At 44.0% G+C, this 19699-nt stretch overlaps 1 protein-coding gene and 1 long non-coding RNA gene across 4 annotated transcripts in view; one reads left to right on the top strand and one right to left on the bottom strand.

The window, feature by feature from the left end:
• The window catches only part of LOC142466181 (uncharacterized), a 51581-nt gene extending 49771 nt beyond the window's left edge, over window positions 1-1810 (bottom strand). The window contains exon 1 of the long non-coding RNA XR_012788082.1: window positions 1634-1810. This is a non-coding gene — a long non-coding RNA (uncharacterized LOC142466181). The remainder of the gene's footprint in view (window positions 1-1633) is intronic.
• The window catches only part of LPP (LIM domain containing preferred translocation partner in lipoma), a 243942-nt gene that overhangs the window by 208795 nt on the left and 15448 nt on the right, over window positions 1-19699 (top strand). The window contains exon 1 of one of the 3 annotated variants that reach the window (XM_075571031.1): window positions 17595-17613. The exons of the other annotated variants lie outside the window; for them this stretch is intronic. The gene's annotated coding sequence lies outside the window, so the exon portion shown is untranslated. Of the gene's footprint in view, window positions 1-17594; window positions 17614-19699 lie in introns of those variants that run through there. 3 annotated transcript variants of the gene reach the window in all.

Genomic DNA, 19699 nt, shown 5'->3' on the forward strand with positions numbered 1-19699 from the left:
CGTAACTCAGAGCCCTCAGTACATATTATTACTTTGTGCTTCAAGTCCTTTCAAGGTTACAATCAACAACATAGATATCCCTTGGAGGTATGCTAGTAATAAACAGTGTGCACTGCTTGCCATCAGCTGGTTATGCTCACACTGCTAGAGCTGTGGTCTGGAAAAGCAGTGACTGTGGGTTCTAGTCCTGTTGGGTCTGACACCATTCCAGTCACTAGGTTGGTGCCTTAAGCTTATCAACTCTATATAGTTTTATATGGAAATCCTTTAAGAAGGGTGTGGTGGGACTCATTTCAATATGCTTTGGAGACTGAGCCACTGATTGAACCACCTGTGCTGAAGCAGGAATGTCCTGAAAACCTGACCAGATGGTGACCCTTAAGGACATGTATAAATGAACAGTGTCCCACGATGCCCCGCCATGATTACTACATGATTTTGTATTCTCCTTCCCAAAATACACTGTGTAAAATTATACATGGGGTCTCAATGGCACCCAAAAGAAATTACTTTTAGGGTGTATTTCATGCTCTCTTCGTATTCAGTTTGTGTAAATGTTGATGTTCAATTACATGGCACATAAAAACCTGAATAATATTGGTTCAGATTTCTTCTAAAAGATTAAAAATGCAGATCCAAGCCAGTTGTCTTGTTTCCAAATACTGCATTATCATACAATGAGCACAAGGTTAAAATGATGCACCGTTTTGGCTGCGAGAGGTGAGGTTTTTAGCAGACTGCCATAATGTTCTGATGACTTTCGCTGGCTCATACAAATAGCCACGGGTTTGTTCCTCTGCCGTTCCACTAAAAGTCAGAAGTATGAACGGACTTCACGTATAGAACTGTTTTGTAGGGACATTGTTGTACAGTATACCCAGTTCTATACATGTGGAACCTTCTCTACATTTTGTGTACAAAAACTTAGGGATGAATATATTCTGGACTGGGAATATAATGCCACACCGAAAGGCAGTATATATATACATACACATTTGTTTATTAATGAGTCAATGACTTCAACATAAGGACACCCCGCCCTTATTTTCCTTTGGTGTTGGTACTGTATCTTTAAACTCACATGTGAGTTTTCCTACACGAATGACTTGGAAATTCATTTTCTTTGTTGTTGTTGCGGTTCAGTAATATAGGCCCATCAGAAACCATTCTGCGATTGTGGGAACAGGGGCCTTGCAAAGCAGTATTTATCTGTATCAGAAATCTGTGCTGTAATAAAATTCATATCATCCGGTCACAGGATGATTTTATGTTTGCGTGAAAGCAGGTGGAACCCATAAACTCATCACAAACGTTCCACCCACACTGACAGTGAAGGCAAGTTGGAAGACTGGGTTTGCCAAAAGAGCCTCACTTTCTATCCTTTTAGAAAATCTTGGTTCTTTGTTTATTAAGTGAAGAGTTTTGACTCTGTGCTTGGTGTTCAATGCTTTGTATGCGGTGCTGTTATTAAGGTCATTGGGCAGGAGTGGTATATGGTTGTAAATAGCTGGGCTTGAACATGTAGAGTATTGTTGTACCGGGACCTATATTTTTCTAAAACCGGGTATAGGGTACCCTGGCAAAATTAATAATTTTACCCGGACGGGTACCCGGTTACCCGGAAGGCACTTACCTGCAGGGTGAGGAAGACCACTGCGGAGGGTGAGGAGGATGACGGCGACATCTGGGAGCAGCAGCATATATCATGGTGGCAGCAGCATATATCATGGTGGCAGCAGCCGAAATCCTTGTTCAGCCGACGGGAGCAGCAGGAACAGAGCAAACAGCTGATGCCTGTGTGAGCCAGGGAACCATGTGACATGTCCTAGTGGACAGCCCGCTCCTCCCCAGGTGTCCAATAGGAATGCTCCTGCTAAATGGGAATGCTCTGGTAAAATATCTTAAGTTGCTGGTTATCCCTGGACTGCTCTTTAGTTGTATTTATTTTGATTATATTTTCCAAAACCATAATGAAATATGAGATGAGGAAGATAAAACCATTAGTTTAAAATCTTTAAAATCGCAGATATTGGGCAAGAAGAAAGAAACCATAATCTTAACCTTGGCAAAAAAATAAGCTCGCCCCTTTTTTGTGTGATGTCATTTATGGAAAGTGCGGTCAGTGTGTTATTTCTGGTGTTTCATCAATTTAAACTGCTCAATGAGTTTATTAACACCATTATTCATGTTTTTCAAGTAGATTTAGTTCAAATTACAACTTTAAAAAAAAAAGTCTTATGAATATTTGAACAAAACAGTTGTATTGTATATAATGTATGTTGTGAAATACACTGCAATGCGACGCGTTTCGCCGCCGTGCTTCTCATACTGTACTGATAATTTGGGCATTACTGATTATCCCTATTTGGCCGAATGACTCAATCAATGTCGCCCATTTAAAGCTGCAGTTGTCCATTTGCGGTCTTCGGTGCCAGTTCCCTGCATTTCCGCAGTTCTCTTTTCCATAGCCTGGTGCCCGCAGGAAGTTGCTCCCAAACAGTGATTGTCCTCTTTCCTTTCCCCGTTGAAGTTCATGTTGCTTCTTATGCAGGGAATCGCGCCCAGCATTTCTTCCTGTGTGTGTCACTCCTTTGCATTTCACCTTTAGTCGAGGAGTTGGCGTTGGTTTGCTGTGTCTTGGTTTTCCCATCACCCGTCTTGTTTAGAGAGCCTTTTTTAATCGATTTGACTTCACAGAGATTCTTTGTATTTCTGCAGTGGGAACCCGGCCTGTAAACATGCTGACAGATCACAGTAAACAGTACCTGCGTGTGAGAGAGGCTGGGGATTTACATTTGAGTGTGGTTCAAATGTGTCTCTTGAGGACAAGGCACCATTTGTGAAAGTCCCTTTGTACAGTATGTATATCTTAGTAACGTGTCATCCATGTACATAGCATGTCATTGCAGTAATACATGTGACATAATATAACACATACCTGTTCTGACACCTTATTTTTCATATAACGTATAGGTCGTTAGATTCGCTTTCACGCATTGCTCCATTTTCCGCTTGTCTTAAATGTGACAAATTGTTAGACAGCGGGATTTATCCACGTCAGACCTGGCAAATTTTTTCTTACACATACAAGATACTTAAGTGATGCGGACTCTGCTACATCTCATTACAATCTGTGCGTCATGTAACTCCTACTGTAATATTACTCCCCATATCGCACGGTGATGCAAATGGCGCAAAACATGGAACAAAGACCTCGATACATTGACGCAAGGTGTAAATGATGACACTTGCGTCAATTTTGCTCCAAATTTGCCTTGATACATGACCTCCCCCCCCAGGTCTCTCTGCAGAGTTCTAGCAAACTTACACAGTCTGCAGACACTTTCTTATCCTTTAATTAACCAACAAGATATTTGGTGAACCATAAAAGGGGCCGTTGTTGTACTCATCAGTACTCTATTTTTGTTGCTGTTTGAGATTTAGTACATAGGAGTTAAATCCAGATACTCTAAAGTGGCCCCATCGATTTGAAATGGGGGTTTCAGCCGATAGCTTCAGAGAATATGAAATGACCAAGTTTGTGTAGAGTATATAGTAACTCCCCTTTAAAATCTCATCTTTACAATATGGGCAAATACATTATTAAATCACTACTGCTCTTTAAAGCCAATAAATATTTCTATTCCATTTACTGTGGGCTAAATGTTATTTTACAGAGTTCCATGTACCTGTTAATAACATCATTCTGTCATTCTGAACATTTTATTGTTTTTGCAGATAAAAATACAATCCGAGGGAGAAGTCCCCATACTAATTTCCTGATGACTTAAGCATCGCTACTTGTATCATTCCATTGGAAACTGGAAATCATTTTTATAGGTTTTAGACCTAATCTATTTCTCTTACTGTAGATATTAAAGCCAATGAACGTTCTTGGTGAAAGTTAAGGTCAAAGCGAAACCCAAACAAAATGTTCCAACTTAAGCACTCTTCACTTTTATCTCGGTGTCTTTATGCCCTATTAATTAATTTAATGGCAACATGCTAGTTCTCCCAGCCTTTTATTAACACTACTAAATCTCTCTTTATTGTTGCTTAAACACTTTTTCTTTTCGTCATGGAAATGTGTTTAAAGCTTCTTGGTTTTTAAGCCGTGCGCAGTGACTTTGCATCTAAAGTTTCTGACCCAATTTGAAAATAGCATTGCAGAGATTGATTGGCAAGCAGAAAACGACGGGGTGAAACATATCCGTTTGAAAGAACTGTTCATGGGGGGGAAATATTCAGTACCAGAGATTAATGGCAGCTTCCTAATTTCCTACATATGTTCTCTACACTTGCCACTCTTGAATCTGTCCCATCTACAACTCTGCCTGCCGCCATTCCTGTTTGCACATGTCAGCAGGGGAAGTTTTTCTGTATTGGACACACTTTGACCTCCTTTCCCCTTGCACCGAGTTATACAAGAGGTGCGTTTGTTTAAATCCCGACCCCGCTATGATACCTATTATTCCTGAAGAAGAATCCACCAAGGCATTCTGCCTCTAACAGACTGTTTCACTAAAGTGATGCTAATCGTTCCTCAGTGGTTATTACAATCAAAGTAATGCTTAAGGATGGTAATGCAATGATTGCATTGGAGATAGCCTTTGATACAAACGTATATAAAGTATTATTGAAAAATATTTTCATTTTTTGAGGAGACCAACTAAGCTTCGATACAATAAGTGGGGGCTCTTGTACATTACACATTTATTTTTGGCAATCCTGTGGTACATTATACAGCTATGTCACTGCCAAAGTCCGGTAATGTACCTAATAGTACACCCTAAGACTTGTATTAACTCACATGCCAGACTGAAGGACACAGCAGCACAATTAGTGCAGTAATTCAGTGGCTAATACACAGTCTATGATCCAACTTTGGACCCTTTGTTTCTATATAGCGCTGTATTGTCTTTCATCTCCACATAGGAGAAATTATCATCAGTCCTAGTTCCGCGTCACGAGCATTAAGAAAACCCGTTACTGAAATCCTCTTGTTTGAATATATTAACATTATAACATTCACACATTTTTGCCTTGCTTTAATTTTTGGAGTTTCTTAGTAAGGAAACCTTATGGATTTTAGGGGCGAAGTAGAATGAAACATTTATAAACCCCAAACTATTTGAAGCATCCTTTTGCCCCAGACATTCTTTGTGCTTTACAATGGATTGGTTGCTGGCATTGCAAGCGCATAAACAGGAGTCGTATACAGTTCTTGTTTTCAGCTCCTCCACTCGAATTAAGGAACAAACGGGACTTTGCTGGACCCTTGTGCATGTGTCACCTGGAACAACCGGGCCAGTGTATTTCTAATGCACCGGAGAAATAATGGGCCATATGTACGAAGCCATTTTCTGCCATAAGGCACCTCCTGGCTGGAAGGCCCATTACAGCATATTAGTCAATGCGGGAAATAGCCAGGGATTCATAAAAATGGTTGCCCGAGTTAGTTGCACACAGAATAACGCAAAACGTAAAAATTGTGTTTTGTAGGACATTGGGATTTTGTAAAAAACTGCCTTATTATTCGGCAGAAATGATTGCATATTTGGAATTGCTGTTGCAATATTTTCTGTTAGATACAAGCTGTTAGCTATCGCCTAAGAATACTTCTGTGTGTTGCACATGCATGTTTGTTGGGCGTGTTTCTATGCATATTTGCAGTTTGCAGTTTTGTTTGCAGGGTGTTCCATGCGTTCCCTCCATCGTCTCCGCACACGTCACAGAGAAGCCAACACTTTTCTATGCATTGAAATGATGCTCAGAAGCAAAAGGATTTTCGTGCCGTTATTGCCCTCTGGTGTTCCTTCCAGCAATCTCCAAGGAGCTGAAGTCTGAATAACATGACACGCGCTTTGTGATGAAGCATTAGCCTTACAATATATTTTTGCACTTTCACAGCTGGAAATCTCATTCTTCAGAGCTCAGACGTAAAGATGCCACTTAAACAGCAGCAACAGCAAGGAAATCACACCCTGCCTGCAAATGCAGCCACTCCCTGTACTGAGATACCAGTTATCATTCCTACTGTTTCTACATGTCTCCCATTATGCCATTAGATTGTAAGCTCTTTAGGAGACTGATTCTATTTTCCTTGTTTTTACATTCATTACGGGCCTGGCAAACTGTTTGAAAGCTGCCCACTATGCTATCAATTTAAAAAGAGAGAGAGGAGAATCGAGCCACAGCTGTTAACCAGTTCCTGTGAGATAGATGCAGTATTTTCTGTGTAATGCAGAAACAAAACGCATACTTTAACTTCTCCTCCGTTCTGAAAAGATCTATATCCCATTGCAAAGCCCGTTCACAAGACTAATCCTGTAAGTATTAGACAAATTAAAGAGCGGATTTCTGGTGCCTGTGCTCTCCCTTCGTAGGTTAAAAAGTAAAAATATATGAAAGGCTCAAATCTTATCCAGCACTTAAAATTGTAACGGTGACATCTGCTACGCTGCTTAAAGCAAATTAATATGTCTACATATCCCTGCCGTGTCTAAATGTTGGGGATAGCGGTGTATTTCTTTCCTGGGTGATATTCTAAAGCGTAACATCTGCTCTTCCATGGAAGTTTCTACAATAATCTAAGAATGGAAAAAAATTACAGGACGGATACTAGTTTTAGATGGAGAATATACAAAATGTGAACCCGCGCATAGCGGATTTGTATCCATAGGTGCTGTTTCTGACATCACTACCAGAAGAGAGACAAATATCCACGCCTGTTTTATTGTGAAATAAATGTTGAAAATAAATTATTTTCAAACTGTCATCTGTGCACAAGTATCTTGAGTGACAGAGCGGATGCAGATCTGGTGTTCTTTTTACATAGTGATTTAACGAAAGTGTCGCAAGAATCCCACTTTCATAGACTACTAGCTGATATACCCGGCGTTGCCCGGGATGTAATTTTGGGGGGGTGGGCGACAGGATTGGGCTCCCCCCCCTTGACAGCTAGGTGGGTGACTGAGTTTGACTGAGTGTGTCGGTGACTGGGTGGGTGGGTGACTTTGGGTCGGTTTGACTTTGGGTCGGTGGGTGACTTTTGGTCGGTGGGTGGCTTTGGGTGGGTGACTTTGGGTCGGTGGGTGGGTGACTTTGGGTCGGTGGATGGGTGGGTGACTTTGGGTGGGTGGTGGGTGGGTGACTTTGGGTCGGTGACTAGGTGACTTTTTCTGGGTCGGTGACTGGGTGGGTCAGTGACTGGGTTCGGTGGGTGGGGTCGGTGAGTGGGTGGGTGGGGTTGGTGACTGACTGGGTGGGTGGTTTTGGGTGACTGACTGTGGTTGGGTGACTGGGGGTGGGTGACTGGGTGAGTAGGTTGAGTGAGTGGGTGACTGACTGAGTGGGTGACTGACTGAGTGGGTGACTGATTGTGGAAGGTGAGCTGCGGTTCGGCTGACAGGGTAGAGTGAGGCCAAGCAAGGTCAAACCTCAACTGTGTGTGTGTGTGTGTTGTTGGTCAGAGGCGCACGTGGTCACGGTGTGAGGAGTGTGTGTGTCTCCTCCGTGCCTCGCTTCTCCCTGCCTGGCCCGCAGGCCAATGAGCTGTCCAGCAGATATACACACACAACCATTATTTGAGACTTATAGATATAGATTCATCCAACTTTCAACTACCAATCAACATTACTGCACAGCTTCTCCAGTTGATACAATGTAACACAGCGATGACCGCCGCTTCTCCAGTTGATACAATGTAACACAGCGATGCACGCCACTTTTCGAGTTGATACAATGTAACACCGCGATGGCCGCCACTTCTCCAGTTGATACAATGTAACACAGCGATGGGCCGCTTCTCCACGGCCTCATTTTTTGTATATTTATGATGTCTGCAATTTAGGCCACATGTTTCTCCATAATTATCTGTTTCAATGCATTTCCATGGAGCATTCATTTCTTGCTCCAGTAATAAAAGGAGGTAGTTATGGATGAGTACGATGATTATGCCTGAGATGCATTATCCTGTCCGATCAGAAATAAATCGCATGCTACGCCCGATACGGGTTTATTATTGTTGTCTAACCATACAGAACAAATACTAAAAGGTACGCGATAGCGTTCAGCTGTCTTAGTTTTTGTTTTTTACAACTCGTACCATATTTGTTTAGACTGGAAAATGGAGGCGAGATGGTAATTTGTCTCCCGTCCGCATGAGAACGGAGTGTTCTGAAACGGGCATGTAATGAAATAGTGCAGAACTTTTCAGAGTAAATGGGTCAATTTTGTGTCATTCTCTTGATAATTGCTTGTAGAACATCCTGCTCCGCAAACATCAGCGGATATGTCTCTTTTTCCCCTCTCTCTCCCTCTATTTTATTCTTTACAAATGAGAAAACATACTCTGATATGGGAACGTCATAATCAGCTTTTGCTTCTGGCTGCTAACAGCCAATTTTCTCCGGATGGTTATTACCTAAATGAAGCATCTCAAACATTTCATAAAGAATCAAAACAGTTCACAAATTGGCAATGCTTTAAACAAGATGCAGTTTGAATAAAAAAATGTACTAATCTTGGGGGGGGGGGGTGTTGTTTGATTTTGTTACTTCCTTTCTTGGGCCCGTAATATAGTGGGCACGCTTGCTGCGTTGTGCGCTCGTGCGGCAGTTATAATTGGCAGTGAGCGTGGGGCCAGGGGAAAGACTAAAAAAGTTAGTTTTCGTGCCGTGTGTGTGTACAATGTTAATAAATATTTTATTATTTAACCAACGTTTCTTTTTTTAATTTTAAAAATCACTAATAAATCACACACACACACACACACACACACACACACAACCTGTCGCTCTCGGCAGCACGGACCACCATACGTGCACGCGCAATCACACCTACTATAGAACACGCCTAATTTGTATGTGCTCATTTTGGGTCTGTATATATGTTTGTAGACACAGCTATCTTGTTTCCAAACCTCCTCCTGTATGTGGCCATCGTGGATAACTACTGCTTTTGTAGCTTGTGAGCCTATATCAAATCTGTCATCTCTTGTGACCAAGGATATCATGTCAGTGACTTGCAGTATATGCACGCAGCACCTGTAAGCTCAGAACCCAAATCCACCATCATATATATTGTGTCAAAAAGAGCGCTGCTAGGATTGTGATGTGATCTGTACAGAATAAAAGAAAAAAAAGCCTAGTGCTACATCTAACTTGACATATAGTTAAATACTTATTTGTATGTCTTCTCAAACAAGTACTGTCATTTAGTACAATCCTTTGGTCAAAGTACTTTAAGCCTGTAACCACATACCGGTTCGGCCAATCTGTAGGTCCCAACTCTGCTGCACCTGCAAAACGCTCTCAGAACCTCTCTAATGGGGAGAGAGCGGTCTTTAATAGACTTGTGGGGTTGGTTCTGAGCTTACAGGCTCTGTGTGTGTCTGTGTGTGTGCCCGTTTGTTAATTTCTGTGTGTGTTAGTGACCCCTCCTCCCTGTATCTACGCTCGCCCATCCCACCTCTTTAGTTGCAGTTCTTGCTAAGCTCCTGTGAGTGACCAGTCTATAAAGACCGCTCTTCCCCCCTTAGAGAGGTTCTGAGAGCGTTTTCCACGTGCAGCAGTATAAGGACCTACAGAAGGGACATACCATAATGTGGGTGTAGACTTGCAGTATACAACATATTATTCTTAATATGGAAACTAGTAAATATTGTATTGATGATGGTAACAACACATTGGCATTACCAGCTGCTCTCCAAATTCCCAGATCAGTTCCACCTATTGCAGCTATACTGTCACTGCCTTCCATCCCATCATTTAGATCAGAGGAAACCAAAATCCATTCTACTCTTGGTTAACATGAAGACTTAACGTTTTCCTCTCTATGGGGTATTCTAAACAACATTGAGTCCTGTAGCACTCTGACATAGTTGCAGCACCCTGCTCAGCAGTAATAAAATACACTTATTAATGCTGAGGGATGTTCCAATAACAGGCACAATGTTTTGGGGTAACCCTTTGTCGGGTGAGCGATCTAGTAGGTGAGTGCCCAAAACCACCATTTTTTCATACTTGGGTTTAGATGTTCTGCTGAGATTTGTTAGTGAGATAAAACGATCAGCCTTATTTCTCTTGTATATACCAATGTACCAAACTAGAGATGTATGAATGTCTTCAAATGTGCTTCGCAAAATGTCTGCGGATGGATATATTGCTTGAAATTGTCAGATTTTTGTAAAAATGGCAGGATATAAAACACGGGTGGCCAACTCCAGTCCTTAAAACCTGACCTGTTGGTGGCACCTGAGGACTGGAGTTGGCCAGTCCTGCTCTAGATAAAAGCAGCGTCAGAGTTGGGCATTAAGCGTAATGGAGCTTAGTGAATATGGGGTTAATATCATTAATTAGCTAATTTGCTAATCATTTAGAAAAACTGCTGTTAAAAATAACGCTGCGCTATTTCCGGGAGTAAATTCTGGTTATCGGCTCTTTATTTGCCTTGCTGAATACTGCGCTGTGATTAACGGGCGTTAACGCCACAAAAGGCCGGCTAACCAAACCTCGCCATTCTGGCCCTTAGAGGGCTGGTAAATGTTACCATTTTATTTATTTTTCTTTTGTTTTATAAGTGAATAAGAACTGCTAAGAACTTTCTGTTTCGTTGATTGTTTTGCTGCGGTTTTGAAAATGTGGAGTCCTACTTTTTCTTTATGTATAATTTTTTTTTTTAATAAGATTCTTCATTCAAAGTAATTTGGTTTATGTTAATGTGACTTGATGCTGAAGATTCACTGGTTATCTCCCTTGAAATATTTGCCTTTAGGAAAGGTTATGCGGAATGGAATCACTAAATCCGCCCTGGCACACAGATCATTTACATACAGAGATCTGCCTAATGCGCAGCGCTGTAAGTGAAGCAGCCACAGAACGTCCGCGTGTGCGTCGTAGCCAGCAATGGTCAAAGTTAAAGGTCTGCCTAGAGCAGGGGCGGGCAACTCCAGTCCTCAAGGGCCACCAACAGGTCAGGTTTTAAGGATATCCTTGCTTCAGCAAAGGTGGCTGTCAGTGGCCACACACTTCTCACCATCCTCCTCCCCCCCCCTCGTGCTCTCCTCACCAGCCTCCCTCCCCCCGACGTGCTCTCCTCCTCCCCACGTGCTCTCCTCCTCACCAGCTTCCCCCCCACATACTCTTCTTCTCACGTGTATCTCCCCTCTATGCCCCACTGCTCTTACTCCTTTGTCTCTCCCAACCCTTTCTCTCTGTCCCCTTCTTTCTCCCCCTTCTCTCTCCCCTTTCCTCCCCCCACTCTTTCACCCCCTCCTCTCTCTTCTCCCTCCTCTCTCTCTCACCCCCTCCTGTCTCTCTCCTCCTCTCTCTCCCCCCTCCTATCTCTCACCCCCTCTTTTTCTCTCTCTCTCTCTCTTCTTCCCTGTCTCTCTCTCCCCCCTTTGTCTCTCTCACCCCTCTCTTCCCCCTTCTATTCTGTTCCGGAGCCCTGAATGAGGTGCGAGTACTAATGCGACAGTGACTGAGGAAGCCCACCGGCGCGGTGATTACGGAGGTTGCCGACATGTAACGCAGAGAGGGGTTCCCTACCATTCGCGGCCGGAAAGAATGGTTCCGTGGGCCGTATTTTTCCCACCCCTGCCCTAGGCGGACCTCTAACTTTTACTGTGACTTGCTGGCTACAAAGCTCCCAGCGGCGTAATGTGCCAGCGTGATATTGCAGAAGTGCGCTGGAATGTTCCTTAAAAGGACTGTTTGTACTTAGACAGAATTTCTAAGCTCCAACAAAAATTAGCTTTATTTAAAAAAAAAAAAAAAAAAAAAAAAAGATGACACGATGCCAGAGGACGACTGCTTCCAACTGCTAGGGCTACTCACAATGGCCAAACATCGCAAAGTTGCTGGCGGCCATTTTCTTCTATCCCTTTCTATGAAGCTACAAAGAGGTTGTGAGCCAGCAAAATATTGATTGAGACCGAGTCAGGGGACACTGTAAAAAATATAAATTGTGACACTTCATTTGGAGAAAAAAAAAAGTTTTGCTCATTTTAAAAAGTCCTTTATTTTGTCCCCGGTTCTTGCCGTCCTGTTTGAGCTTTTCTACAGAACCGTGCTCAGCAGGACTATCCCGGCTCCGGCTGACTTTGGGGAGCTTTCCCTTTCCATCAGATACCGTGAGGATCTGTGCACCAAACAAGCCGTGGTCTTTAAGAACGACCCCCGGGAACAATAACAAGACTACTTTAAGTTTCCGTTCCCCGTCTCTAGGGAGAGTAATCTCGTGGAACATGCGCAGGCGATCGCTTTTACACACTGCATTTCATCGAAGGTTTTCAAATTCAGCTGTCAAACCTGGAGAACAGACGCGAGCAGCTCGCAGTGTTAGTTTGCGTATTACTGTGGATATAGACAGTAAATAGTTTTATTTCTTAAGAGTACAAGAATAGCCGCAGGCAGATGTACTGTAATGTAACACCCATAGTAATTAAGCAACCAGCTGGGAATGTGAACAAATATTAACCCCTTCGTTCTGTGTAAAATGTATTGTGGCATTTGCACGCTGGATCGGGGCCTCACAGCCTTTATTACATTGTTCACCCATTGTTAGAAATGTATTCATAATTTTGCTTACTTAGACTATCACTAGCAAAACTGACCGATCTGGGGCAGTATCGTGTCCTGAGCTTAATAAGGCCCCAAACTGCCCCCCCGGTGTGTGCAGGTAGCGTGGGTGGTATAAAAAAGGGAAGAAAAAGTAGCGCCAACCAACAAACCGAGGTGCAAGATAATTACAGAAATGGATAAATATAAAAAATGTAAATTTACAATATATGCAGAATCCTGCTGCTCGAGTCCCAGGAGGTAATTCCAATCCCTTCAGTAAACAGTTTGTATGAAAGAAAGTCCTCCAGCGCATAAACCCAGCCCGCGTCTTCGCACTGGAGGACTTCTTTCTTTCATACAAGCATGGGTGGTATAGCTGTCAATCATTGCAGGAGTTTCCAAAGTCACGCCCCACAATGCCTTGCTGCTGTGGATGCAAAACATTGTGGGGAGCGTCTTTGGAAGCTCCTGCTATAAGTGCCTGCTAAGCCCCCCCCCCCCCCCTACCTAGTTTGGGGCCTTAATAAGTGCACAGTCATCACGTGGGGTCAGGAACCACCAGGGATCTGCCATCACAGAATTTTTTTGGGGGGTGCTCGTCTCACAAACCCCTAGGGATTCCCTAACCCCCTGTTGGTAATCGCAGCTCAAGATACTAATGGTTTCTATCGGATAACCCACCTGTTAGGGGCCGGTTTGTGCTTTGTGAATCTTGCAGTTTCTTTACTTTATTATAGTAGAATGCAAGATCTAAGCTAAAGCTGGGACCCCCTCTTTCTTTAAACTGGTCGCATTTGTTATATATGGAATGATACAGTAGTTTTGGATTTTATTTATTTATAAAATATTTTACCAGGAAGTAACACAGTGAGAGTTACCTCTCGTTTTCAAGTATGTCCTGGGCATAGAGTTAAGATTACAAATACAGTTACATAAGTGAGCAGGGTATACAATATATACAAGACACAGCATGCACAGTTAGAGATATATATATATATATATATATATTATAGGCGTATGTAACAGTTGCAGACAAGATTAAAATGTGAGATCGCTTTAGTTTTGAAAGAACTGGTGGCGGCTGTGAGAGTCTCCAGTAGATTGTTCCAGTTTTGGGGTGCACGGTAAAAGGAGAAGAACCGGCCGGATACTTTGCTGAACCTTGGGACCATAAACAGTCTTTTGGAGTCAGATCTCATATAAGTGCTGCATGTGGTGAGGAGCTTGTTCAGATAGCTCTGTAGTTTGCCCAGAAAGTTTTTGAAGGCAAGACGGGAAAGATGAACTTTGCGCCTAGTCTCGAGTAATGACCAATCTTTGAGCATTTCGCAGTGATGTGTGTTGTAGTTGCATTGGAGAACAAAACGGCAAATTGAATTGTAGAGGGTGTCGAGTTTGCTAAGGTGGGTTTGTGGTGCCGAGCCGTGTACTATGTATCCATAGTCGATAATTGGTATTAGCTTCTGCTGTGCGATACGTTTTCTGACCAACAGACTTAGGGAGGATTTGTTCCTGTAAAGTACACCTAGTTTGGCATAGGTTTTGGATGTCAGGGTATCTATGTGCATCCCGATTGTTAAATGGGAGTCAAACCATATGCCCAAGTATTTAAAACTAGTAACAGGAGTTAGGGTGGTGTTGGCGTTGGTTCTGATCTGGAACTCCGTCATTAGACGCTTTAAAAATTTAGCCTTGGTCCCAAATACCATTGTTACAGTTTTGTCAGTGTTTAAAAACAGTTTGTTTTGGGAAATCCAATTTTCAGATCTCAAAATGTCAGACTGAAGTATGTGTTCAAGGTCGGAGAGGCTATGGCTGTGTGCATATAAGATTGTGTCATCTGCATACATGTGTATTGAGGCTTCCTTACAAGCTGTAGGAAGATCATTAATGAACACTGAGAAGAGTAGGGGCCTCAGAACAGAGCCTTGTGGGACACCACAGGTGATATCCAGGGGGTTGGAGTTAGAGCCTGAGATGGACACATGTTGGGATCTACCTGATAGGTAGGAATGAAACCAGTTTAAAGCATGCTTCCGTATACCAGAGCACCGGAGTTTGTTAAGCAAGATAGCATGATCAACAGTATCAAAAGCCTTTGGAAAAATAACATGTTTTCAGTTGATTCTTAAAAATTGGCGTTGTTTTTTATTTAAAGAAAAAATGTTAACTCAGCCCTGGTTTTATATAGTTGAGATGAAAGCACAGGCAAGATTTATTCATTTCCAAATGTTTGTAAAGACCTAGCCACTACATACTGTATTATTCCTGCGAAAAGTATTTTTCATGGCTAATTTAGAGGAGGTGAAAATGTGACCTGTGACCTGTGACCTGTGACCGGGTTAATGTGAAACAGTCTGAGATGTAACAGTACTGAATGTATACATCTATTCTGCATCATTTATATGTGATCAGCAGATGTATCAACCCACAAAACACCGTGTATACTCGGCTGAATCTTCATGCTGCAGTACCTAAGAGAAATCATAGTGACAGTACAAGAGAATACTTTCAGAGTTTAAAATTGAGGATAATTTTTTTCTTTTCTTCATGAAGTCAAATAGTTTGAGCGGTAACCTCTTCCTGAGGAAGCCGGTGAAGTTTACATGCTTCGTGGGACTGCCTTTTTAGGCGCGTTGTTCCAGAATGGGATTTTTGGCGAAAAGTGGAACTGCACCTTTTCCCCTATTTACTGTTATCGAAAGGAGACGTGGAAAGAGAATCTGTTTTTTAATATATAGTGCAAGGGATTGCACCTGTAAAACAAGTCTTGCATGGCTGAATTCCTTGGCACTGCGCTGTATAACATAGTTTGGGTTGCAATATACAGTATCTGATGTAATGCATAGTTTCTTTGGGCTGTGCCTATGCGTCCCCCCTCCTGCTGGTTCAATCCCCTATTGCTGCTCTCATAACTTTGATAACATTTTAATTTTTCTAACTCCGAAAGTCTGCCTTGGAAGTAATTTGCTTTTTAACGTTCCCGTGTTCCTCTGAGATGCACATGTTATTTTCCAACCAGAGGGAAAGTGACCGAACACAAGCCTCTTTCTGCAGAGTCACACAGCTGTTTACTGGATACAGTGTTACTAGCCGGGATCTGCCAGAACCCAAGGAAAATTCACACTTGGCAGATGGAAAGAACTTCCTCCCCTGTAAACAGGCAGAGAATGGAGCTGGATGCTATTTTATTTTCGTGTAGGAGTTTATGCAGCTATTTGAAGAAATGGGAGCACAGTACTCGGGCCAAGAAAAAGAGGAAAACAGTCATCCAGCCATTACATTTGACGCTAAGAGAGACATTTAGGATAAATATGACAATATAGAACAACATACAACAAAATAGAAGGGAGAATTTGCCAAGTTTTTTTTTTTTTTTTTAACTTTGGAAAAATATTCCTATTAAAAGTGTTTTGAGACTGATTTTACGTGTGTATCACTGTTACAGACGTGAGAAATGACTCATTAGGACTTTCCACAAACCGCTTTATAAGACGGCAACAATGTTGGTATATATCCCTCAGCAGTGTGTGAGCCCCCATACTGTACAAACGCCGCCTGTTCTGTGTAATCCGAGGGGTTCGTCATTGTGCTTTTTGCAATAAGGATTTGGGGAACCAATTTACAAAGCTCCTTAAAATGTGACTGAAGCCATGTTTCATTAGGTGTTACCATTATACCACATAACGAGAACAAGAAACGCCCCGTATTCAATATTAAATACATTCAAATGAATATATTATACCATTTTGTGAACAAATAAAAACCAATGTCACTGACATCCATCCATGTTCTGATTGCTCCCTCGGGAAGCTCGTGTTGAACTGAATATCATTTTACATTTTGGAAAAATTAATTGACATTAAATCTCTAATCTGAATTCTTAAAAGCAAACTAAAAATATCCCCACATAACCCACACAACCCCCTACACACACCCACACCCCTACACACACCCCAACAACCACCCCCTACCCCCACACCCCTCAAACACCCCCACATAACACACACACCCTCACCCACAAACACACTCCTACACACACACACCCCAACAACCACCCCCTACACCCACACACCCACATAACACACACACCCTCACCCACAAACACACTCCTACACACACACACCCCAACAACCACCCCCTACCCCCACACCCCTCAAACACCCCCACATAACACACACACCCTCACCCACAAACACACTCCTACACACACACACCCCAACAACCACCCCCTACACCCACACACCCACATAACACACACACCCTCACCCACAAACACACTCCTACACACACACACCCCAACAACCACCCCCTACCCCCACACACCCACATAACACACACACCCTCACCCACAAACACACTCCTACACACACACACACCCCAACAACCACCCCCTACCCACACACACCCACACCCCTCAAACACACCCACACCCCCACCCACAAACACACTCCTACACACACACACACCCCAACAACCACCCCCTACCCCCACACACCCACACCCCTCAAACACACTCACCCAGACCCCTCAAACACACCCACACACACACCTCTACTTTGAAAGGGAGACTGCACATTTAGGACAGCCGTGTACAAATCGCTATGTTTCTGTAATCGCCGAATATGGTCCGGCCTTCTGTAACTGGAAATCCGTAGCAAGGCCGATTAAAATACTTTCTCTTTTCAAGAAACGGTAGAAAACAAAAAAAATGCTGAGCATGTAAAGCACGTGCAGGCCTTGGCAGCTGCTTTGAAGCGGTTTGTTTTTTTATGTATATGATGTACTTTGGCTGTGACTTACAGGAAAATTAATCGTTACCCAGGGGCAACTAGAACAAGGTTTGGTATTTTACACTCTATTAACCAAGAGGAAAACTCAGGTGATAACCAATTCCTCCCCCCCCCCCCCCTAGCAGCATATGGAGATTTCTGTAATTCCAGGAACGTTTCATCTTCAGCTAGAGGAGGTCTCTAACCTTTAAGAACTCCTTTCAGTACTTTTTACAGATGTCTTGTAATTTGATTACGATGTGTTCCAGGATAAAGTAAGAACTTTCTGTGTTTATTGTTAGATCGCGCAGCCATAACAGGCATAGTGTCCCTCCCTTGGTTTGAAAGCTTGCGATCCAAATGTGACGTGCGCAGAAACATTACAGCAACAAGTAAATATTTCAATGAGTAAATCTTTTCTGTGAGCTTTCTCCTTTGGGGCTTTTCTTCAGTGAGTTAAAGATACTAAGTGTCCCGTAACATCCAAAATCTGTTTTAGATTTCATTTATTTAATATATTCTGGGCTGTGTGCGCTGTTTTCTTTTCGACTTTCAGGTGTAAATGTGAAAATACTGTTAATTGTCTGTCCAGTTAGAGAGTCGTGTGGAGGTCCGTGTCTGTCCAGTTAGAAGCCGTGTGGAGGTCCGTGTCTGTCCAGTTAGAGAGAGCCGAGTGGAGGTCCGTGTCTGTCCAGAGAGCCGTGTGGAGGTCCGTGTCTGTCCAGTTAGAGAGCCATGTGGAGGTCCGTGTCTGTCCAGTTAGAGAGCCGTGTGGAGGTCCGTGTCTGTCCAGTTAGAGAGAGCCGTGTGGAGGTCCGTATCTGTCCAGTTAGAGAGAGTCGTGTGGAGGTCCGTGTCTGTCCAGTTAGAGAGAGCCGTGTGGAGGTCCGTGTCTGTCCAGAGAGCCGTGTGGAGGTCCGTGTCTGTCCAGTTAGAGAGCCGTGTGGAGGTCCGTGTCTGTCCAGTTAGAGAGAGCCGTGTGGAGGTCCGTGTCTGTCCAGTTAGAGAGTCGTGTGGAGGTCCGTGTCTGTCCAGTTAGAGAGAGCCGTGTGGAGGGCCGTGTCTGTCCAGTTAGAGAGCCGTGTGGAGGTCCGTGTCTGTCCAGTTAGAGAGAGCCGTGTGGAGGTCCGTGTCTGTCCAATTAGAGAGCCGTGTGGAGGACGTGTCTGTCCAGTTAGAGAGAGCCGTGTGGAGGTCCGTGTCTGTCCATTTAGAGAGCCGTGTGGAGGTCCGTGTCTGTCCAGTTAGAGAGGTCCGTGTCTGTCCAGTTAGAGAGAGCCGTGTGGAGGTCCGTGTCTGTCCAGTTAGAGAGAGCCATGTGGAGGTCTGTGTCTGTCCAGTTAGAGAGAGCCGTGTGGAGGTCCGTGTCTGTCCAGTTAGAGAGAGCCGAGTGGAGGTCCGTGTCTGTCCAGTTAGAGAGCCGTGTGGAGGTCCGTGTCTGTCCAGTTAGAGAGAGCCGTGTGGAGGTCCGTGTCTGTCCAGTTAGAGAGTCGTGTGGAGGTCCGTGTCTGTCCAGTTAGAGAGAGCCGTGTGGAGGTCCGTGTCTGTCCAGTTAGAGAGAGCCGTGTGGAGGTCCGTGTCTGTCCAGTTAGAGAGCCGTGTGGAGGACGTGTCTGTCCAGTTAGAGAGAGCCGTGTGGAGGTCCGTGTCTGTCCATTTAGAGAGCCGTGTGGAGGTCCGTGTCTGTCCAGTTAGAGAGAGCCGTGTGGAGGTCCGTGTCTGTCCAGTTAGAGAGGTCCGTGTCTGTCCAGTTAGAGAGAGCCGTGTGGAGGTCCGTGTCTGTCCAGTTAGAGAGAGCCGTGTGGAGGTCCGTGTCTGTCCAGTTAGAGAGAGCCGTGTGGAGGTCCGTGTCTGTCCAGTTAGAGAGCCGTGTGGAGGTCCGTGTCTGTCCAGTTAGAGAGAGCCGTGTGGAGGTCCGTGTCTGTCCAGTTAGAGAGTCGTGTGGAGGTCCGTGTCTGTCCAGTTAGAGAGAGCCGTGTGGAGGTCCGTGTCTGTCCAGTTAGAGAGAGCCGTGTGGAGGTCCGTGTCTGTCCAGTTAGAGAGCCGTGTGGAGGACGTGTCTGTCCAGTTAGAGAGAGCCGTGTGGAGGTCCGTGTCTGTCCAGTTAGAGAGGTCCGTGTCTGTCCAGTTAGAGAGAGCCGTGTGGAGGTCCGTGTCTGTCCAGTTAGAGAGAGCCGTGTGGAGGTCCGTGTCTGTCCAGTTAGAGAGAGCCGTGTGGAGGTCCGTGTCTGTCCAGTTAGAGAGCCGTGTGGAGGTCCGTGTCTGTCCAGTTAGAGAGAGCCGTGTGGAGGTCCGTGTCTGTCCAGTTAGAGAGAGCCGTGTGGAGGTCCGTGTCTGTCCAGTTAGAGAGAGCCGTGTGGA

This window comes from Ascaphus truei, chromosome 14, assembly GCF_040206685.1.
Source record: "Ascaphus truei isolate aAscTru1 chromosome 14, aAscTru1.hap1, whole genome shotgun sequence".
Lineage (NCBI taxonomy): Eukaryota > Metazoa > Chordata > Amphibia > Anura > Ascaphidae > Ascaphus > Ascaphus truei.